This window comes from Loxodonta africana, chromosome 10, assembly GCF_030014295.1.
Source record: "Loxodonta africana isolate mLoxAfr1 chromosome 10, mLoxAfr1.hap2, whole genome shotgun sequence".
NCBI lineage: Eukaryota > Metazoa > Chordata > Mammalia > Proboscidea > Elephantidae > Loxodonta > Loxodonta africana.
Genome location: NC_087351.1, coordinates 85408631 through 85432232, shown reverse-complemented (window position 1 = coordinate 85432232; position 23602 = coordinate 85408631). Strand labels below are relative to the sequence as shown.

Below are 23602 nucleotides of genomic sequence, written 5' to 3'. Positions count from 1 at the left end.
ATCCTATTTTTTCTTCCATGATCTTTATTGTTTTAGTCTTTGATCCACTTGGAGTTAGTTTTTGTGCATGGTGTGAGGTATGGGTCCTGTTTCACTTTTTTGCAAATGGATATCCAGTTATGCCAGCACCATTTGTTAAAAAGACTATCTTTTCCCCAATTAACTGACACTGGGCCTTTGTCAAATATCAGCTGCTCATATGTGGATGGATTTATATCTGGGTTCTCAATTCTGTTCCATTGGTCTATGTGCCTGTTGTTGTACCAGTACCAGGCTGTTTTGACTACTGTAGCTGTATAATAGGTTCTGAAATCAGGTAGAGTGAGGCCTCCCACTTTCTTCTTCTTTTTCAGTAATGCTTTGCTTATCCGGGGGTTCTTTCCCTTCCATATGAAATTAGTGATTTGTTTCTCTATCCCCTTAAAATAGGACATTGGTGTTTGGATTGGAAGTGCGTTATATGTATAGATGGCTTTTGGTAGAATAGACATTTTTACTAAGCCAACTGATTTTTGTATGTTTATCTTGTATCCTGATACCCTGCTGAACTCTTCTATTAGTTTCAGTAGTTTTCTGGAGGCTTCCTTAGGGTTTTCTGTGTATAAGATCATGTCATCTGCAAATACAAATACTTTTACTTCTTCCTTGCCAATCTGGATGCCCTTTATTTCTTTATCTAGCCTAATCACTCTGGCTAGGACCTCCAGCCCAGCGTTGAATAAGAGTGGTGATAAAGGGCATCCTTGTCTGGTTCCTGATCTCAAAGGGAATGCCTTCAGACTCTCTCCATTTAGGGTGATGTTAGCTATTGCTTTTGTATAAAAAAAAAAGAAGCAATGTATAAATGCCCTTTATTATATTGAGGAATTTTCCTTCTATTCCTATTTTGCTGAGAGTTTTTATCATGAATGGGTGTTGAACTTTGTCAAATGCCTTTTCTGCATAAATTGATAAAATCATGTGATTCTTATCTTTTGTTTTATTTATATGATGGATTATATTAATTGTTTTTCTGATGTTAAACCATCCCTGCGTACCTGTTATAAATCCCACTTGATCATGGTGAATTATATTTTTGATATGTTGTTGAATTCTATTGGCTAGAATTTTGTTGAGAATTTTTGCATCTAAGTTCATGAGGGATGTAGGTTTGTAATTTTCTTTTTTTGTGGTGTCTTTACCTGGTTTTGGTATCAGGGATGTGCTGGCTTCATAGAATAAGTTTAGGAGTATTCCGTCCTTTTCTATATTCTGAAATACCTTTACTAGTAGTGGTGTTAACTCTTCTCTGAAAGTTTGGTAGAACTCTGCAGTAAAGCCATCTGGGCAAGGGTTTTTTTTGTTGGGAGCTTTTTGATTGCCTTTTCAATCTCTTCTTTTGTTACTAGTCTATTTAGTTGTTCTAGCTCTGTTTGTGTTTGTTTAGGTAGGTAGTGTGTTTCTAGGAATTCATCTATTTCTCCTAGGTTTTCAAATTTTTTACAGTATAATTTTTCATAGTAACCTGATATGATTCTTTTCATTTCAGTTGGGTCTGGTGTAATATCGCCCATGTCATTTCTTATTTGGGTTATTTACTTTCTCTCCTGTTTTTTCTTTTGTCAGTTTGGCCAGTGGTTTATCAATTTTGTTGATTTTTTCAAAGAACCAATTTTGGTCTTGTTAATTCTTTCAATTGTTTTTCTGTTTTCTATTTCATTTAGTTCTGCTCTAATTTTTATTATTTGTTTTCTTCTGGTGCCTGAGGGTTTCTTTTGTTGCACTCTTTCTATTTGTTCAAGTTGTAGGGATGATTCTTTGATTTTGACCCTTTCTTCTTTTTGGATGTGTGCCTTTATTGATATAAATTGACCTCTGAGCACTGCTTTCACTGTGTCCCAAAGGTTCTGATAGGAAGTGTTTTCATTCTCACTGGATTCTCTGAATTTCTTTATTCCATCCTTAATGTCTTCTATAACCCAGTCTTTTTTGAGCAGGGTGTTGTTCAGTTTCCAAGTGTTTGATTTCTTTTCCCAGCTTTTTCTGTTATTGATTTCTACTTTTATGGCCTTATGGTCAGAGAAGATGCTTTGTAATGTTTCGATGTTTTGGATTCTGCTAAGGCTTGCTTTATGACCTAATATGTGGTCTATTCTAGAGAATGTTCCATGTGCACTAGAAAAGAAAGTATACTTGGTTGCTGTTGGGTGGAATATTCTGTATATGTCTATAAGGTTGAGTTGGTTGAGTATGGCTTTTAGATCTTCCGTGTCTTTATTGAGCTTCTGTCTGGATGTCCTGTCCTTCACCGAAAGTGGTGTGTTGAAGTCTCCTACTATAATTGTGGAGCTGTCTATCTCATTTTTCAATGCTGTTAGAGTTTATGTATCTTGCAGCCCTGTCATTGGGTGGATAAATATTTAATGTGGTTATATCCTCCTGGTATATTGTCCCTTTAATTATTATATAGTGCCCTTCCTTATCCTTTATGATGGATTTAACTTTAAAGTCTATTTTGTCAGAAATTAATATTGCCATCCCTGCTCTTTTTTGATTGTTGTTTGGTTGATTTTTTTTTTTTTTCCATCCTCTGAGTTTTAATTTGTTTGTGTCTGTAAGTCTAAGGTGTGTCTCTTGTAGGCAACGCATAGACAGATCATGTTTTTTTATCTATTCTGCCACTGTCCGTCTCTTTATTGTTGCATTTAGTCCTTTCACATTCAGCGTAATTATGGATAGGTATGAGTTTAGTGCTGTCATTCTGATGTCCTTTTTTGTGTGTTGTTGATAGTTTCTTTTCCCCACTAAATTTTTGGTGCCGAGTAGTCTATATATTCTCTTTTCCTCTTATTCATACTTAGCTTTTGCTGAGAGCGCCGTTCTTCTCTGGGTCTGGAGGTGTGAGTAGGCTGTGCGGCTGACTGCTTCTCTCTGAGGAAACTGCAGCCGAACGCTACCACCAGCCCTCCGCAGCTACTCCCAGGAATGGTGCCTGAGGGATCCCAGTGATTCTGGTCCAGCAACTCCTCTCTGCTTCTGAACCAACTCTCCCACCCCCTGCCGCTCAGTCCATTTTCTAACTTTGCCTTTGATGTTTAGGGCTCCTACCTTGTCATAAATACAATCATTTTACTTGTTTTTTCAGGTCTTTGTTGTAAGAGGGATTGCCGGAAGCATCTGTCTATTCCGCCACCTTGACCCGGCCAGATAAAAGTCCTTTTTACTGTAACCAAGGTCTTCTGTAGCTTGTGGCCAGCTAGGATCAGTCACTATTACTGGGGGCATGGTTCATGCCTCTCACTTGGCCTCTAAGTTGGCCCTTTGGTGGACCTGGCCCTCCGCTGTGTCTTAATGTTGATGTCCTTTGTTGTGTACCACCGCCAGAGTGGCAGGGAGTAACACCGCCTCAAGGAGTTGTAATATCTGCTGGCTGTGTTTGATTTCTTTACTGGCTGAATTCAAAGGCTCCCTCTGCTTCCACAAAGCACAGCATACATTTAAAACTGACAGCACATACTCTGAACCTGTGTAAATGGTCACCTCCTTGGATTTGGCCTGCTGCAAGGCCTGGATCACCGCAACCAGCTGGGCTTTTTGGGCTGAGGCTCTGTTTGGAAGAGTGTTTACCTCGAGGACCTTGGTGCTGCTGACAAATGCATAGCCCTGCCCTCTGTTGGGCACCCTCTATGAAACTACTTCCACCTGTGAAGATTTCTAAACCAGCATCTGCTAGAGTTTGATCTTGTGGGTCTGGGCAGCTGGCATGGATTGGGCCTACCACCCGGACACAGTCCTGGTGGGTAGAATCTCCTAGGGGTGGAGTGGGGAGAGGAGTGGCTGGATCTGGAGCAACAGCAGATTGGGCCAACATGCTAGGATTATCAAACAGAGAAGCCTGGTGTTGAATTGCTCGGCATTTGCTTTCTCTTTTTCAGTGGCCCTCCTGCTTTAAGTATACACACTGGTTCTTTCCCAGGGGGGTCAGGGTCGGGGTGTACAAGGGCCCATAGATCTTCTCTCAGGGAGCCCATTTTGTACTGCTGCTGGTGGTAAGGTAACCTGGTGCCCTCTCTGTCTTCCCTGTTGTTATAGGCCTTAAATGCCATCTCGACTAGGTGTCCAATACTCACGTCACTCCTCACTCTAGCTTACCAAGTTTTCTCCCAATGACCGGGGCACAGTGTCTTATAAAAATACAACTGACCATTAGAACATTCGCTGGGTCCTCTGAATCCTCATCAGTATGTTGTCTAAAGGCTCTATAAATCCTTTCGAGGAAAGCTGAAGGAGTCTCATCTTTACACTGTTTAATTTTATGTACCTCATTCCAGTTTAAGGGCTTAGACACTCCATCTTTAAGGTCCACTAAAAGACAGTCCCAAAATCCGGTGAGCCTACCGTACTCTGCCGTGTGATTGTGATACCATCAGTGGCCTTGAAGGGGGAAGATGTCATCGATTGCATCTCCGGTCGACTGAGTGTCATGTCGCCTTGGACTTCCTCTCGGGCCTTGTCTACGACTATCTACCTTTCTTCTGGGGAGAGGAAGGTGCTTAAGATTGACATTCTGCCCATGTGGGATCAAAAGAGTTAAAGATGGCAGTAAACAGTTTATACATTCTGGCTTGCATGCACAGAGATCCAGTGCCAAATTCAAACCACAGTTAGGGACCACGACTTGGCCTGCTGGGGCCAAACCAAGGTTATAGACCACGAAAGGGTTGGGGGGAACTGCGGTGGAGCAGGGGAAGCCTCAGTGGAGGCTTCAGGGACACTAATGGTAAAGGCTTTGCCACTGCTACCTCCATCTTAGGGAAGGAAGAGGTACAAAATTTACATCCATCTGTATCCCTTGTTGCTAGGTTTTCTTACCGTTATTGTTAGCGGCCATCCAGGCAATTCCAACTCATGGCAACCTCAAGTGTGCCCAGTGGAACTGCTCCCTCTGGGTAGATTCTAACAGCCAAGTGCTTAACAGTGTGCACTACCCAGGGACTCCTTTCTTACCATTAAGTAGAGCTAACAATACCTACTTCCCAGTGCTATTGTAAGCATCAAGGTAACTAGTCCATATAAAAGTACTTTGTGCAGCAAAGTGCTAGTCGAATGCCAGTTACATTTTGCAAATAAAAAGAGTTTGTGCCTTTTTTAAAGGCCTCTAAGTGCTGGAAAAGTAGCCCTAGTGGCACGGTGGTTAAAGACCTCGGCCGCTAACTGGAAAGTTGGCAGTTTGAACCCACCAGAGGCTTTGCAGAAGAAAAATGTGGCAGTTGGCTTCCATAAAGATTACAGCCTTGGAAACCCTGTGGGGCAGTTCTACTCTGTCCTATAAGGTCACAGTAAGTCAGAGTCAACTTGTCAGCAATGGGTAAGTGGTGCAAACAGTTCCCGCTCAGCTACTAAGCTAAAGGTTAGAGGGTCGAACCCACCTAGCAACACCACAAAAGAAAGGCCTGACAATCTGCTTCCATAAGGAAAACCCTATGGAACCATTCTAGTCTGTAACACATGAGGTCACCATGACTCAAAATCAACTCCAGGGCAATGGGTTTGGTGCTTTTTTTTTTTTTAGTGATCACACCCATAAACACAGAAATCCTCTCAGATTACTCTGTACTCATTTGTATTGTTTAAAATATTGTATATGAATTCATATATTACTTGTGTAATAAGGTAAAACCTTAAAAAGAGAAATTGTCTCAAGCAACAATTTACTAACTTGCCTGTAGTAGGCATTTGTTGTTTGTATTTACCCAGCATCCGTTTTCCTCCGTTTTCTAATTGTTATTGTTAGGTGTTAGGTGCCATACTAATTCTTTAATGAGGCATTTATTGGAAACCTTCTCTAAGGAAAATTTTTACTTCAGATAATGGAATGAATTCTTTGGTGGTGATGGTGCCAACTGTGGCCGAGAGGCAAACCAGGGCAACTAAAACAATAATGTCAGTCAATATTTCTCCAGCATCTACTATGTGCCTCCCGCTGTGCTAAGTGCCTGACAAGAATTATATCATTTAATCCTCACACCAATCCTATGAAGTAGATTGTGTTGTTATTTTCATTTTGCAGGTAAGAAACTTCTTTAAGGTTATTCTGCAGCAGTGAATGGTGGAGGCAGGTTGGTTGAACCCTTACTCGCGATACCATACTCTTCCCTCCCCCAAAGAGAATACGATGTCTGAACATTCTGTGCTGTATTCATTCATTCCTTTGACAAACATGTATTGATTTCCTACTATGCATCAGGCACTATGTTAGGGATACAGTGGTAAACAACACAGGCCAGACATCTACTATCACGGAGCTTACATTCTAGTTGAGAATCTCAGAACCAAGAAGAAGAGGAAGATGTTAACAGAGATTCGGGGGAGGGGAAAAGTGGAAAGTTTGAGGGAGAGAAAAGTTAAGGAAACTGCCCATGGTATGATCAAGGTATTTGTTGTTGTCGTTAGGTGCTGTCCAATTGATTCCAACACATAGTGACCCTAGAGACCCGATGTGTGACAGAACAAAACACTGCCTGGTCCTATGCCATCCTCGCAATCTTTGCAATGTTTGATCCCATTGTTGCAGTCACTGTGTCAATCCATCTGGTTGAAGATCTTCCTCTTTTTCGCTGACTCTCTACCTTACCAAGCATAATGTCTTCATCCAAGGACTGGTCCCTCCTGATAACATGTCCAAAGTATGTGAAACGAAATCTCACCACCCTTGCTTCTATGGAGCATTCCGGCTGTACTTCTTCCAAGAGAGTTGTTCATCCTTCTGGCAGTCCATGGTGTAGTCAGTATTCTTCACCAACGCCATAAAAGAAATAAAATTTTTGGTAAAAAAAAAAAAAAAAAATAGTTCAGAGGTATCAATTATTCTTCGGTCTTCCTTATTCGTAGTCCAGCTTTCACATGCATATGAAGCAATTGAAAAGAAAGCTCTTTTGCAGCAGATTTGCCCAATGTTGCATGTCATTTGATTTCTTGACTGGTGCTTCTATGGTCATTGATTGTGGATCTGTGTAAAATGAAATTCTTGATAACTTTAATATTTTCTCTCTCTTTTGTAATTGCACTCCAAATATCTTAAAATAAACCAATTTTTCCGCTGCACATCCATGTAATTTGGATAGGAAGGCCCAACCCTAACCAGGCTATCCCTTAGGACACAGGGATAAACTTATAGCCCAATCAAAGCCTGATAATTTAGTCCTTACAGTCTTGCCACTCCCTCCCCTACCCTGTGTGAGCTCTGATTCAGGCCAGATGAGGCTTCAGTCCTTCAAGAAGCTCCCAGACAGACCACAACAGACACACTGAACAGTCTGCCACCAAGTCAGCCCTACTAACTCACAGCCAATACCAGGACGCCCAGTTTCTGAACACAAGCCACAGTTGGCTTCTGCTTGCACCTGCCTGGCTGCCATACCAGGACAGGGAGTGGCAGGGACAGTAGAAATAGAGATTTTCCTACAATTTAAAGGTTGCCTTTTTCTTGTTTCAGTGTGTGGTTAGTTGCTTCAATCCTCTGCTTACTTTTCAGATTCTTACAGAGTTGAGATTACAGATTTCTAGTTGCTTTTCTTGGTGGTTGTGTGGGAGGATCAGGATCTTAGACCCGCTCACACCACATCTTCCTGGAATTCCTGTCAAATGCTTTTTTTTGATGTCTTTTGAGATCATTATATATTTTTTTCTTTTTTGGTATGTTAATATGGTGAATTATATTGTTTGATCTTTAAGTATTATACAATCCTTGCATTCCTAGTTCACATCTCACTTGGTCTTGATAAATTGTTCTTTTACGTATTGCTGGATTTGAATTATAAAACTTTTGGTAAGGCTGTTTGTGTTTATCTTTGTGATGAAAATTGGTCTGTAGTTTTATTTCCTTGAAATACCTTTGTTTGATTCTAATAAATCTAGTATCGGGATAATACTGGTCTTATAAATTGAGTTGGGAAGTGTTCCCTCCTCTTCTGTTCTCTGGAAGAATTTGTGTAGCCCTGGTATGGTTTCTCTCTTAATTCTTTGGTAGAATTCGCCAGCAAAACCATCTGGGCTTGGAATTCTCTTTGTGAAAAGGTTTTTTAGCTACGAATTCATTTAGTAAACAATGTCTAGTTTCCTAGTGGAAACCCTAGTGGTATAGTGGTTAAGAGCTACATCTGCTAACCAAAAGGTCAGCAGTTTGAATCCAACAGGCGCTCCTTGGAAACTCCACGGGGCAGTTCTACTCTGTCCTATAGGGTTGCTATGAGTTGGAATCGACTCAACGGCAATGGGTTTTTGGATTTTAGTTTCCTAGTGCTGCAGTAACAGAACTACCAAAAGTGAGTGGCTTTAAAGAACAGAAACTTATTTTTCCATAGTTTAGGAAGTTAGAAGTCCAAATACGGGGTGTTGGCTCTAGAGGAAAATTCTTGTCTGTTTCAGTGTTCTTCGGTTCCTTGGTGACCCTCTTATGGCGTCTGTCTTCCCCCATTTGTACATACGTCTCTGTCTATTCTGCTCTTTTTCTAACTCAGAAGTGATTAGGTTTAGGACGCGCTCTATACTGATATGGCCTCATTAAAGTAACAATGAAAATCCAATTTCTAAACGGGATTACATCTCTAAGTATAGGGGTTAAGATTCCAGTGCATACTTTGGGGGGACAGGATCCAATCCATAACAAAAGGTTACTAATGTTATTTGTTTCTTCAGGGGTGAGATTTGTCAGTTTGGGTCCTACAAGGGATTTGACCATTTCGAGTTGTACATTTATTGACATAATGTATTTCTTTACTGTTTTTTTTACTGTATGCAGGATTCGTAGTGTTTTTTTTTCTTTTTTGTAGTGTAATTTGTGTCTTCTGTCTTTTTTTCCTGATAAAGTCTAGTTATCCAAAAAAAAAAAAAAACCAAACCCGCTGCCGTTGAATCAATTCCAACTCCTAGCAACGCTGTAGAACAGAGTAGAACTGCCCAAAAGGTTTCCAAAGCTGAAAATTATTTCCGAAGCTGACTGCCACATCTTTCTTTGGTGGAGTGGCTGGTGGGTTGGAACCACCTACCCTTCAGTTAGCAGCTGAGTGCTTAACCACTATACCACCAGGGCTCCTAAGTCTATGGTAGTTATAGGTTTATCAATTTTTTTTCTCTGTTCAAAGAAACATCTTTTGAATTCAATGCCTTCTCTATTGTTTTTGTTTTTTGTATCTTTATTATTTTCTTCTCTCTGCTTATTTTGGGTTTAATTTTCTCTAGTCTTTGTAGTTTCATAAGATGGAAACCTAATCTCAGGGAACATCTAACTCAATTGGCATAACATAGTTTATAAAGAAAACGTTCTACGTTCTACTTTGATGAGTACTGTCTGGGGTCTTAAAAGCCTGTGAGTGGCTATCTAAGATACTCCACTGGTCTCACCCCCTCAGGAGCAAGGGAGAATAAAGAAAGCTAAAGATGCAAGTGAAAGATTAGGCCAAAGAACTAACGGACCACAACTACCACAGCCTCTACCAGACTGAGTCCAGCACAACAAGATGGTGCCTGACTACCACCACTGACTGCTCTGACAAGGATCATAATAGAGGATCCTGGACAAAGCTGGAAAAAATGGAGAACAAAATTCTAACTCACAAAAAAAGACCAGACTTACTGGCCTGACAGAGACTGGAGAGACCCCAAGAGTATGGCCCCCGAATGCCCTTTTAGCTCAGTAAAGAAGTCACTCCTGAGGTTCACCTTTCAGCCAAAGATTAGACAGGCCCATAACACAAAAGGAGACTAAAGGGGCACAGCAGCCCAGGGGCAAGGACAAGAAGACAGGAAGGGACAGCAGAGCTGGTAATAGGGAACCCAAGGTTGAGAAGGGAGAGTGTTGACATATCATGGGGTTGTTGACCAATGTCACAAAACAATATGTGTACTAACTGTTTAATGAGAAGCTAGTTTGTTCTGTAAACCTTCATCTAAAGTACAATTAAAAAAAAGATGGAAACCGTAAATAATTGATTTGAGATCTTCTTTTCTGAGATAAGCATTTAATTCTTTAAATTTCTCTCTAGATACTGCTTTTATGTGTTTTTTTTTTTTTTTTATTCAGTCCAAAGTGCTTTTTAATTTCCCTTGTGATTTCTTTTTTGACCCAAGCTGTCTTGGTCATCTAGTGCTGCTGTAACAGAAATACCGCAAGTGGATGGCTTTAACAAAGAGAGATTTATTCTCTTACAGTCTGGTAGGCTACAAATCCACATTCAGGGCGTCAGCTCCAGGGGAAGGCTTTCTCTTTCTGTTGGCTCTGGAGGAAGGTCCTTGTCATCAATCTTTAACTTTTTAACACAGGGACCTCAGATCCTAGGGATACACTCTGCTACCAGTGCTTTCTTGGTAGTATGAAGTCCGCCGTCTCTCTGTTGGCTTCTCTCTTTTATATCTCAAAATAGATTAATTTAAGACACAATCTAATCTTGTAGATCTCACCAACATAATGCCACTCATCTAGCTCATTAACATCATAGTGATGAGATTTACAACGCATAGGAAGATGACTTCAGATGACAAAATGGTGGACAATCACACAATACTGGCAATCATGGCCTAGCCAAATTGATACACATATTTTTGCAGGACGTAATTCAATCCATGACATGAGCATTATTTAGAAGTGTGTTGTTTAATTTTAAAGTATTTGGGGGAATTTTACAGATATATTTCTGTTATAAATTTCTAGTTAATTCCATTATCAAAGAAAATACTTCGTATGATTTCAATTCTTTCAAAAACTGAATTTTTCAGTTCTTCCAGATTTGTTTTATGGCCTCAAATATGGTTTATCTTGATGAATGATCTGCGTGCATTTGGAAAGAATGTAGATTCTGTTGTTGCTGGGTGGAGTATTTTACAAATGTAATTCGATCAAGCTAATGTCATTCAAGTCTTCTGTATCCTTACTGATTTTCTGCCTACATGTTCTGTCAATTAATGATAGAGGAGTATAGAAATTTCTAACTCTTTTTGTGGATTTGTCTTATTTCATTTCTTTCAGTTTTTCCTTTATATACAGGTAGTCCCTGATTTACAATGTATTCATATTACAACAAACCACACTTATGACCATCCTTTTTTGTTGTTGTTTTTGTCAGGATAATATAATGGAAAAGATCGATGGAAAAATCATCCATATGGCAAGAATGCTGAATTTAGAACTTGATATCACTGATGTGGAACAGCTCATAGATCACAAAGAAGGGAAATTGATGGATCAGGACTTAAATTTTGAAGAGGAAGGAAATGCAGAAGAAGAAAGAAATACTGAGGAAGAGGAAGGAGAGAAGTTGTCAGAAAAATTTACAGCAAAAGGATTAGCCGAAGTTTTTTCTAAATTAAGTCAGAGGATTCAGTTGCTTGAAAACATGGACCCAAATGCTGATTGCTTTACTAAAGTCAATAGGCAGATTTGTGAGGCAATGAGATGTTACTGTGAAATACATAAAGAAAAGGAGAAAAGGACCATACAGACAACTCTCACTGATTTTCTGGCTAGAAATGCCATCCCTATTCCCGGGAATAATCCAGATGATTCAGAACTTTCCAGAAGTGGAGTTATTACCAAAACTGATGAAATGCCAGCATTGTCCAACTCTTCTTCATCGGCAGAGTAAAACTTTTTTTTGCCACACAAGCAAATCATTACTAGATAAGATTTTACCAGCAAGTAGAAATAAAAGCAGTCATATAACCTGCAAGCTCAATGAAGTCTCAGCTCTCTGCCTTCTGTGTGCTCCACCTATTCTTTGCATGACAAATTCTTCTTTATTTTCCTAAATTTTATTTATTTTTTTGTTGTTGAGAATAGCACAGCAAAACATACACCAATTCGACAGTTTTACATGTACTATTTACTGACATTGATTATATTCTTGAGTTGTGCAGCCATTCTTACCTTCCTTTTCTGAGTTGTTCCTCCCTCGTTAATGTGAACCATTTGCCCCCTAAGGTTTCCGTCTAATCTTTGGAGTTGCTGTTGTCAGTTTGATCCCATACAGATAGTTCTTAAAAGAGCATAATGCTCAAGACAGACTTTTTTTTTTTAATAATTTTTATTGTACTTTAAGTGAAAGTTCACAAATCAAGTCAGTCTCTCACTTATAAACTTATATACACCTTACTACATACTCCCAATTACTCTCCTCCTAATGAGACAGCCTGCTCCTTCCTTCCAGTCTCTCTTTGCGTGACCATTTTGCCAGCTTGTAACCCCCTCTACCCTCCCATCTCCCCTCCAGACAGGAGATGCCAACATAGTCTCAAGTGTCCACCTGATGCAAGTAGCTCACTCCTCATCAGCATCTCTCTGCAACCCATTGTCTAGTCCAATCCATGTCTGACAAGCTGGCTTCAGGGATGGTTCCTGTACTGGGCCTACAGAAGGTTTAGGGACCATGACCACCAGAGTCCTTCTAGTCTCAGTCAGACCATTAAGTCTGGTCTTTTTATGAGAATTTGGGGTCTGCATCCCACTGTTGTCCTGCTCCCTCAGGGGTTCTCTGTTGTGTTCCCTGTCAGGGCAGTCATCGGTTGTGGCTGGGCACCATCTAGTTCTTCTGGTCTCAGGATGATGTAATCTCTAGTTCATGTAGCCCTTTCTGTCTCTTGGGCTCGTAATTACCTTGTGTCCTTGGTGTTCTTCATTCTCCTTTGATCCAGGCGGGTTGAGACTCATTGGTGCATCTTAGATGGACACTTGCTAGCGTTGAACACCCCAGATGCCACACTTCAAAGTGGGATGCAGAATGTTTTCTTAATAGATTTTATTTTGCCAATTGACTTAGATTTCCCCTGAAACCATGGTCCCCAAACCCCAAGGCAGACTTTTTTTTATTAGTTAAGCTAAACTGTTTTTCAGATTTAAGACAACTTCAAGGGATATCTTTGGTTTAAGGTTTACAGATTATCTGAGGGCAATAGTTTCAGGGGTTCATCCACCCTCCATGGCTCCAGAAAGTCTGGAGTCCATGAGAATTTGAAATTCTGTTCTGCATTTTTCCCTGTTTGATTAGGATTCTTCTATGGAATCTTTGATCAAAATGTTCAGTAATGGTAGCCAGGCACCAACCAATTCTGGTCTCGTGGAAGAGGAGGCAGTTGTTCATGGAAGCACTTTGCCACACATTCCATATCCTCCTATTCCTGACTCTATTCTTCCTCTATTGCTCCAGTTGAATAGAGACCAATTGTTATGCTTTGGGTGGTCGCTTGCAAGCTTTTAAGACCCCAGGTGTGGCACAATGAACTAGGAGGTAGATCAGAAGCACTAAACACATTATTAGGCCAATTAACTGGGATGCACCATGAAACCATGACCCTAAACCTCTACACCAAGGAACCAAATCCCATGAGGTGTTTGGTTATACATAAGCAGCCTCAGCAGCTACTGTTTTTTTTTTTTGTGAATATATTTATCACACAACTTTTGCCAATTCAACTTTTTACAGGCATACAGCTTATTTACAGCAATTACAATAATTAGCCGTGCAAAACTACCCTTAATCAATACTATCTTTCCATCATCGTTAACCCCCTTTTTCCCTTCCCTCCCACTCCTGGTAACCACTAATAAACCTTGGTATCTATACATTTGCCATTTCTTGTCTTTTTATATAAGTGAGATCATACAATATTTGTCCTTTTGTGATTGGCTTATTTTACTCAGCATGATGTCTTCAAGCTCCATCCATACTGTAGCATGTATCAAGACTTCATTTCTCCTATTGGCTGAGTATTCCATTGTATGTATGTACCACAGTTTGTTTATCCATTCATCTGCTGATGGGCATTTAAGTTATTTCCATCTTTTCACTATTGTGAATAGCGGTGCAATTAACACTGATGTACAAGTCTCTTTTTGAGTCTCTGCTTTCAAGTTTTTTCGGTATATACCTAGGAGTAGAATTGCTGCCTCATTATGCTAGTTCTGTTTTTAGTGAGACTGCCACACTGTTTTCCGCAATGGCTCTACCATTTTGCTTTCCGAACAGCAAAGGGTTAAGTGTTCCGATTTCCCCACGTCCTCACCAACATTTGTTATTTTATGTTGTTTTCTTTTTTTAATCTTAGCCATCCTAGTAGGAGTCAAATGGTATCTCGTTGTGCTTTTGATTTGCTTCTTTCTGATGGTTAATAATGCTGAGCATCTTTGCATGTGTTTGGTGGCTATTTGAATGTCCTCTTTGGTGAAATGTCTGTTCAAGACCTTTGCCCATATTATGAATGGGTTATTTGTCTTTTTGTCATTAAGTTGTTGAAGTTTTATGTATATTTTGGTTATTAGGTTCTTGTCAGATATACGGCTTCTGAAAATATTCTCCCAGTCAGTAACTTGCCTTTTCACTTTTTTGGTAAAGTCGTTTGATGAACAAAAATTTTTAATTTTTATGAGGTCCCATTTATTTATTTTGTGTTTTGCTGTTTGTAGTTTTGCTATTGTTAGATAATCCATTGTCTAAAGCTAGGCCTGACAGTGATGGCCCTGCTTGTTCATCTAAGAATTTTATGGTTTTGGTTTGTACGTGTAGATCCTTCCTTAATCCATTTTGAATTTGTTTTTTGTGTATGATGTGAGGCATGAATCCTGTTTCATTTTCCTGTGTGTGGAAATCCAATTTTCCCAGAACCATTTATTGAGGTCACTTGTCTTAGCCTGGGTTCTCTAGAGAAGCAAAACCAGTGAAACATATATACATACATATATACAAACATACACGTGTGTGTGTGTCTGTGTGTGGGGAGAGAGAGAGAGAGAGAGAGGGAGATTTATCTTAAGGAAATGGCTCACATGGTTGTAGAGGTTGGCAAGTCCCAAATCTGTGGGTCAGGCATCAGGCATCAGATTCCTCCTGACTCACATAGCTGCAGGGACTGATGAACCCAATACTGTGAGATCACATGGCAGGCTGCTAGCTCACAGGTTGCAGAGGCCAGTTAGTCCCAAGATTGGCAGGTACGACAGCAAGCTGATGGCTCACAGGCTGCAGAGGCTGATGAATACTAAGATTAACAGGTAAACTGCTAGCTCAAGTCCCGAGAACCAGAGGTAAGATGAGCTGAATGCAGGATCCAGAGTGAGAGCCTTGCTAGAACATCCATTTATATACTGAGTCAGTTTGGGTAGGTTGTGTGTTTCTAAGAATTTGTCCATTTCATGTAAGTTAACCAGTTTGTTGCTGTACAGTTGTTCATAATTTTCTTAGTTATCTAGTGCTGCTGTAACAGAAATACCACAAGAAAATAGATTTAACAAAGAGATGTTTATTCTCTCACAGTCTAGGAGGCTAGAAGTGCAAATTCAGGGTGCCAGCTCCAGGGAAGGCTTTATTTCACTATAAGCTCTGGTGGAAGGTTCTTGTCACCAATCTTCCCCTGGTCTAGGAGCTTTTCAGTGCAGGAACTCCTCATTCAAAGGACGTAACTCCTCCTGGTTCTTCATTCTTGGTGGCATGAGGGCTCCCTGTCTCTCTGCTTTCTTCTCTTTTATATCTCAGAAGAGATTGACTGAAGATACAACCTCATCTCCTGGATTGAGTCCTGCCTCATTAACATAACTGCCTCTAATCCTTCTTCATTAACATCATATAGGTAGGATTTACAGCACTAAGGAAAATAACATCAGAAGACAAAATGGTGGGCAATCACACAATACTGGGAATCAAGGCCTAGCAATTGACATGCATTTTTGGGGGACATGATTAATCCATAACAATAATACTCTGTCATAATTTTCTTTATTTCTATCAGGTCAGTTGTAATGTCCCCTCTTTCATTTTTTATTTGGGTTATTTGCATATTTTCTTTGCCAATCTCAGTAAAAGTTTGTCAATTTTATTGATCTTTTCAAAGAACAGACTTCTGGTTTTATCGATTCTATTTTCTTTCTGTTTTTGACTTTATTTATTTCTGCTCTGCTCTTTTTTATTTCCTTTCTTCTGGTAGGCTTCGGTTTAGTTTACTCTTCTCTTTCTAGTTCCTGGAGTTGTTGAGTTAAGCTGTTAATTTGAGAGCTTTCTTATCTTTTTATGTAGGCGTTTATTGCTATCTGTTTCCCTCTGAGTGCTGCCTTTGCTGCATCCCATAAATTTTGATATGTTGTAGTTTCATTTTCATTTGATTCTAAGAAACTTGTTACTTCTTTTTGGATTTTATCCTTGACTCTTTGATAGTTTAATAGTGTGTTGTTTAATTTCCATATGTTTGTGTATTTTCCATGTTTTTTTCTGTTATTGATCTGTAGCTTCACTCTGTTGTGGTCACAGAAAATACTTTGTATGATTCCAATCTTTTAAAATTTATCAGCACTTACTTAGTGACCTAAAATGTGATCTATCCCAAAGAATCATCCATGTGCAGTAGAGTAGAATGTATATTGTATTGTTTTTGGGTAGTGTTCTACATATGTCTGTTGAGGCTAATTGGTTTACGGTGTCATTCAGGTCCTCTGTTTCCTTTTTGATATTCTTTCTAGATATTCTGTCCAATATTGAAAGTGGTGTATTGAATTCTCTCTTAGTCATCCAGTGCTGCTATAACAGAAATACCACAAGTGGATGGCTTTAACAGATGTTTATTTCCTCACAGTAAAGTAGGCTAAATGTCCAAATTCAGGGCATCAGCTCCAGGGAAAGGCTTTCTCTCTCTGTCCACCTTCTTGTTAATCTTAGCCCAGACTAGGAGCTTCTCTGCACAGGGACCCCAAGCCCAAAGGACACACTCTTCTCCTGGCACTGGTTTCTTGGTAGTGTAAATTCCCCCACTCTCTGTGTCCTTCCCTTTCCTTTTATCTCTTGTAAGATAAAAGGTGGAGCAGGCCAGACCCCAGGGAAACTCTCCTTATATTGGATCAGGGATGTGACCTGAGCATGAGTGTTACATCCCATCCTAATCCTTTTTAACCACAGGCAGAGATTTTGACTTAAAACACATAGGAAATCACAAAATGGAAGACAACCACACATGGATTAACCAAGTTGAGACGTATTTTGCGGGGACACAATTCAATCCATTGTAGTCTCCAACTATTATTGTAGTACAATTTATTTCTCCCTTTAATTCTATCAGTGTTTATATATTTAGGTGCCCAACCTTCTTGATTAATCGACTCTTTTATCACCATATAAAGTCCATCTTTATCTCTTCTAACAGGTTTTGTCTTAAAGTTTACTTTGATATCAAGATTGCAACCCTAGTTCTCGTCTGATTATTATTTACATAGAATTTTTTTGTACCCTTTCACTTTGAACTTATTTTTGCCCTTTGGTTTAAGGCATTTCTCTTGTGAATAGCATATAGTTGAATCATGTTTTTCTGATCCATTCTGCCGCTCTGTGCCTTTTGATTGGAGCATTTAGTACATTTACATTCATTGTAATTACTGTGAGGAAATGACTTACTTCTGCCATTTTGTTATTTATTTCTTCTGCATCTTAAGCCTTCTTTGTCTTTTAGTACTGCTTGCTTTTGTGTTTTGTTGGTTTATTGTAATGAGCCTTTTTGGTTCCATCCTCCTTTTCTTTTGTGTATTTTTTTTAAACAAATTTTCTTAGTGGTTATTATGAATATTACATTTAAGAGTTGTATTTATAACATTCTACGGTAAGTTGGTGCCAACTTAACTTCAGTAACATACAAGAGATTCTATATACCATTCCTTTCCCCGGTTTAGTTTTTGTTACCACTAATTACATCTTTATATTTCTTGTTCCCTGTGACAAAATTTTATTCTTGCCTTTTATATACCAACCAACCAGATGCCACTGAGTCGATTCCGACTCATAGCAACCCTGTAGGACAGAGCAGAACTGCCCTGTAGAGTCTCCAAGGGATGGCTATTGGTTTCAAACTGCTGACCTTTTTGTTATCAGCTGAACTCTTAACCACTGTGCCACCAGGGCTCTTGCCTTTTATGTATTTGTTATTAAAAAGCACAAAGGACAAAACTTTTAGAATTCTTGAGCACGAATACCTTATTACTGGCCCTTGTACATGTCCATGCTTTTCTCTTTATTAGGGATCTTTCTTTTTATGTATTGCTTTGAATTACTTTATAGTGTTTTCTCCATCCCATCTACAGAACTCTGATTAGCATTTTTTGTAGGGCTGCTTTGGTGGATATGAACTCTCTCAGCTTTGGGTTGTCTGGGAATGTTTGAATTTCACCCTCATGATTGAAAGATATTTTTGCTGGATATAATATTCTTGGTTGACAATCTTTTTCTTTCAGCATTTTAACTATATCCTTCCATTGCCTTCTGGCCTCCAGTGTTTCTGAGGAAAATTGGCACTAAATCTCATTGGGGATCCTTTGTATATGACTGTTTGCTTCTTTCTCCCTGCTTTTGGGATTCTCCCTTTATCTTTAATTTTTGAAAGCCTAACTATGATGTGTCTTGGTGTAGATTTATTTGGGTTTATCCTGATTGATGTTCTTTGAGCTTCTTGAATTTGTAGATTCATGTCCTAGGGGGAATTTTTTGTTGTCATTCTTTCAAATATTCTTTCTGTCCCTTTCTCTCACTCATGTCCTTCTGGAATTCCCATGATGTGTATATTAGTTCTCTTATTGTTGTCCCACAATTTTATTAAAATGTGCTCAGCCTTCTTGAGCCTCCATTCTTGTTGTTCTTCAGTGCCTGTAACTTTAACTATCTTGTCCTCTAATTTGCTGATTCTTTATTCTCCCTGATTAAATCTGTTGGTAAGTCCTATTGTATTTCTCATTTCAGTTATTGTCCCTTTCAGTTGTATTATCTTTTTTTAGATCCTCATTTTGTTGTTGCACTGTTTTCCTTATCTCTTTTAGCTCTTTGTCTATGTTTTCCCTTAGTTCTTTAATTATGTTTGATGTTGTTGTACTATATTCTTTTCTTTTTTTCATTATTTATTCATCCTTAGATACATTTTCACTCCTTTTATCATGTTGATTTGGATGGACCATTGTTTCTCTGTTCTTTGTGTATCTTGTGATTTTTTTGTTTTGTAGGACATTGGAATTTTAAAGGGTATTAACTTTCTCAGTTTTCGCCAATATTTGACATTTTTGGCTGTACTATTTTCTGCAAGAAACTTTTATGTGGGTAGATCCTTTGGCCTATGCTTACCGTTTACTCTCTCTCTCTGTGATAGCTTGCTCTCCCTCTCAGGTTTAATTGGGATTCAAAAGTTCCACATTTCATTTTTCAACTTTCAATCTCTCCCAAACATACCAGAGAACATGCTATGGTCAGTCTGTCCACCAGTGGGCACTGCCCCTCAGGCAAGACATTATGTACCAATCAATCTGTCCACAGGGGTGCAGCCCCCCTCTCTGGTTATTACTCCCTTCCCTTCTCTGTTTCTGCAGTTACATTTTTAGTTAGAAAACTCATACCCAGTGAGCCCATTTTGGGGCTGGATGTTGCCCTCTAGTTTTGCCTGAGGCTTTCTTCCTTGCTTTGTGGGGCTGCTTATATCTGAGCTGATATTTGGGGGAAGCACAGGCTGATTTCCTCCATTTCAGGAGGAGGAAGGGCTGCCACTTCCCAGAAGGACCTCTGAGACTTCCGTCTTGTTATTTTCAGAGCCCCAGTGGCCCTGTGGTGGTTGGGGAGCAGCCTCCATTTAGGTGACCTACCTTCTAACTCTACTGTAGAGAACCTTCTGTAGGATTTTGTACCAGTGCAGCAGCCAACAGTTACTGGTTCGGGGAGGCATAGTCACACTATGAATGGACCCCCAGGGTGGTCTAGCTGTTGCTATCAGAGCCCACCAAGTAGTATGTTGGCTGTCAAGATGCCTGCTCAGCAGCCTCAGTCAGCAGTCTTTATCACTGATTGAAAGAGGGAGCAGACAGACCAGAACTGACTCCCTGGGAAGTCTGTCCTATTGGTTTCAGAGGCCTGGGCTATGGGGTGTACAGGGCAGCAGGTAGTGTTGACTATGAAAGAAGACTCCACTGCACAGGCTTTCTGTAGCAATTTGCAGTAGGCTTGCAACCAATTGGGTGGGACTGTGCAAATCAGGTACTTGTGGCCCACCAAGAGTTGGACAACTTGCTAATAATGCTAATAATGCAAATGCTAATAATAATGCATGAAACCCCTGTGGGGGGGCGGGGCGATCCCTAATGAGGGGATTGGTCAGTATTACCATCCCACTAGGCTAAAAAGAGAGCCAATACCGGAGCAGAAGAGGCAACCTCACTACCACCAAGGAAGAAGAGCAGGGAGCAGAGTGCATCCTTATGACTGTGCATCCTTATGACTGTGCATCCTTATCCCTGTGCTGAGAATCTTCTAGATCCAGGAGATAGCTGTAACACGGAAGATAGCAAGAGACAGCGGTGCATCAGTAGCAAGAGTGATAGTGACATAAGATGGCAGGAACCAGGAGACTGGTGTCAGATGCCTTTGGTGGAGCTTGCTGACCCACGGACCTAAGAGCTATAACACTTGCTAGACAAAGCCCCTAGCAAGGCCCAACAACAGAGGGCAAGGGAATATCCTGATCAAGAACTGTATCCTGAGTTTTTCCTTGTGAAGTTAGAGGAGGAGGTCTGACACCTCCACACCATTCTTTTTTTTTTTTTTTTTATAATTTTTATCGTGCTTTAAGTGAAAGTTTATGAATCAAGTCAGTCTCTCACACAAAAACTTATGTACACCTTGTTACATACTCCCAATTACTCTCCCCCAGTGAGACAGCCCGCTCTCTCCCTCCACTCACTCTTTTCTTCCACACCATTCTTAGAGGGATACAATCCATCATATTCAAGTTTTCAAGACAACTGTTAATTTTCTAATCTTCCTGGCCCAGAGGTAGGGCTGAGCCACCTGAGTTTATGCTAATCTTCCAGGAAATTGGAAGCTGAGGGAGGCTCACCTGAAGTTAATTTAGAAGAGGTAGCTGCCAGATCTTTGAGGAGACCTCTTAGATTTACATATTGTTTCAAAGAGACAAAGAAATAATTTACAAGTTATCTAAAGTGAATTCGGAGAGAATAGGGGAAGAGGTGAGGTCTCTTATTTTCAACTAGAGCATTAAAACCCCTTATTTTCTCTTTTAATAATTTTTATTGTGCTTTAAGTGAAAGTTTACAAATCAAGTCAGTCTCTCACACAAAAACCCATATACACCTTGCTACACACTCCCAATTACTCTCCCCCTACTGAGACAGCCCACTCTCTCCCTCCACCCTCTCTTTTCGTGTCCATTTTGCCAGCTTCTAACCCCCTCCACCCTCTCATCTCCCCTCCAGGGAGGAGATGCCAACATAGTCTCAAGTGTCCACCTGATCCAAGAAGCTCACTCCTCACCAGCATCCCTCTCCAACCCATTGTCCAGTCCAATCCAAGAGTTTGCTTCGGGAATGGTTCCTGTCCTGGGCCAACACAAGGTCTGGGGGCCATGACCACCGGGGTCCTTCCAGTCTCAGTCAAACCATTAAGTCTGGTCTTATGAGAATTTGGGGTCTGCATCCCACTGCTCTCCTGCTCCCTCAGGGGTTCTCTGTTGTGTTCTCTGTCAGGGCAGCCATTGGTTGTAGCCAGGCACCATCTAGTTCTTCTGGTCTCAGAATGATTTAGTTGCTGTAAAACCCCTTATTTTCAATCTGATTTTTTCTTATGATGGTCAGGAGTTTTTCCAGAACAAGTACCCAGTCTTCGACATTACAGACCAGAGCTCTCTTCATTACATCAGGCTTTTTCTCAGTATTGTTCCAAGAAACAAATGGAAAAAGAAAAAAAGTGAAAACACTAAAAAAAATGAGGCCATTTTAAAAAGCCAGACAACAGTGTTAACCATTAGCCTGCACTGTAGCCTGAAAGCTTTAGCTGAAAATGCACCCCATCTGGCTTCAAGATGATTTAAAATTCAGAAGTTCTGGAACTATGTAAGGAAAGTGAGACAAATAATATGTAAAGAAAAATAATGGTTGGCGTGGACAGCACCCATGAAGAGAAAACAAAATTCTTTCAAAAGTATGTATATTCTGTTATCATTTCAATTCTTTCTGGTCCTTTCCTAGTTTGTGCCCTATAAAATTGGGGAACTGGAGGCTGCCTATTTGTGAGGGAATGAAGCATAACCGGGGTTGCTTGAAAACAAATTATTTGTCTCGCCAACTTCCACCTATACTAAGGGTAATTACATCAGTTCTCTAATTTAGCGCCACTCCTTCGTCAGCCACAACCCAAAACAACGCGTTGAAACCTACAGAAACCACAATCAATGCAAAAACTCCAAGTCCCGAAATGCGCGGGGGGCCTGTCTCCACCGCCTCCTCGCAGGAGCGTTCTCCTTGGAACTGGAAGTTGTAGTCCTTCAGGTTCTTCACTTCCGAGAAGCGGGAGAGGGCGCACCTGCGGCGAAATACAGCTCCCAGGAGGCTGTGCGCGCGCATCTCCGCCTCCGCCGGCGTCAGGGTCCACCCCTCCCACTCCTCCTTTCCAAGGCTGCACCGCTCACGCCTTCCTGTTAGTCAGAGCTGGGAGAAGTTCACTCCGATCAGCTGATCCCAACTGACACAGGAGAGGAGGAAGCCCGGGAGGCAGCTAAGGAGGAGGGGGGCGGAGATGGAGATGAGGATGGAGCCTTCGGTGCCCTAAAGAACAGCCCCCGCCCCCATCGGCGCCCCGTGAACCCCCGACGCCTCCTCGCCGCTGCAGAGCAGCTCCTTGGTGGGGTCCCTGGGCCGCCGCGGGCGGGGAGCAGAGGGCACGGCCCTTCGCCGGGCGAGCGACCGTCCTGGGGCTCTGGCTGCCCCCAGGAGGAAGGGGGGGCGGGTGCGGTCGGGGTGGGGGTGGGGTGGTATAAACAATGGATTAGACTCTGGGCTCTGCCGGCATGGGGGGGATTTTGGGGGGCCTTCTTTGTTCTTAGGCTCCGCTCCTGCCCCTCGGGTAGTGGTAGTGTTGTCCGGGAGGAAGGAAGGGTGAGGAACCCCCTGCTGGAGAGATGCCTTGAGGTGGGGGATCCGAGCGGGCAGATTGCTTGGCCTGGGGTGGGGGCGCGGGGTGAGGTGTTCTTTTGGAAATTGATTTTATATTTTTCTCAGTTGTGATAAGTTTTGATTTTTGTTCCGTATTGGGAGCTGGGTCTGACGTTAGGGTGGAAATAAGGTTCCCTTGTCCCTCCCTTTGCCTTCCTTGTTTATCTGAAAATAAGATTGACAGATGGATTACTGTAGGGGAACAGTGAATATCAGGAAGATGGCTTTACACTTTGTTGGGGGTCAAGGCTAAGGGGAGTTAGGACTATAATTGGAGAAGTGACAAAAGCCCCTTTCCTGCCCGAGTTATCCTTTTTCTTTTTTTAAAGTTATTAAGTTAGTTCTTGAGTGACAAAAAAAAAAAGGATTATTTGTTTTGACTCACTGCAGGCTTGGCTTTGCAGTGGGCCATAGTGGAGGAATTCTGTCTCTTTGCTCCCTTTTTTTTTGCAGTTAGAAAGGGGTCAAAAGGAAGTACAATCATTTTTGTTTTCAAACTTGAAATGGTGACGATTGTTTCCAGGTTTACAGTCCTTAATAGGCATCTGTCTAGAGTTGAAACAATCCAGACAAGGGTAACCAGACCTGCTTAGGTCTTTGATGGAGGTAAAGTTTATTATTTTTTTT

General features: G+C 40.9%; 1 protein-coding gene across 3 annotated transcripts in view; it reads left to right on the top strand.

Moving 5' to 3' along the window:
* The first annotated feature begins 22430 nt into the window (after positions 1-22430).
* The window catches only part of ZFYVE1 (zinc finger FYVE-type containing 1), a 55013-nt gene continuing 53841 nt past the window's right edge, over positions 22431-23602 (top strand). For 2 of the 3 annotated variants that reach the window (XM_003408744.4, XM_023546343.2), the window contains exon 1: positions 22431-22664. The gene's annotated coding sequence lies outside the window, so the exon portion shown is untranslated. Of the gene's footprint in view, positions 22665-22970; positions 23582-23602 lie in introns of those variants that run through there. The other variant, XM_023546342.2, reaches the window with a different exon arrangement.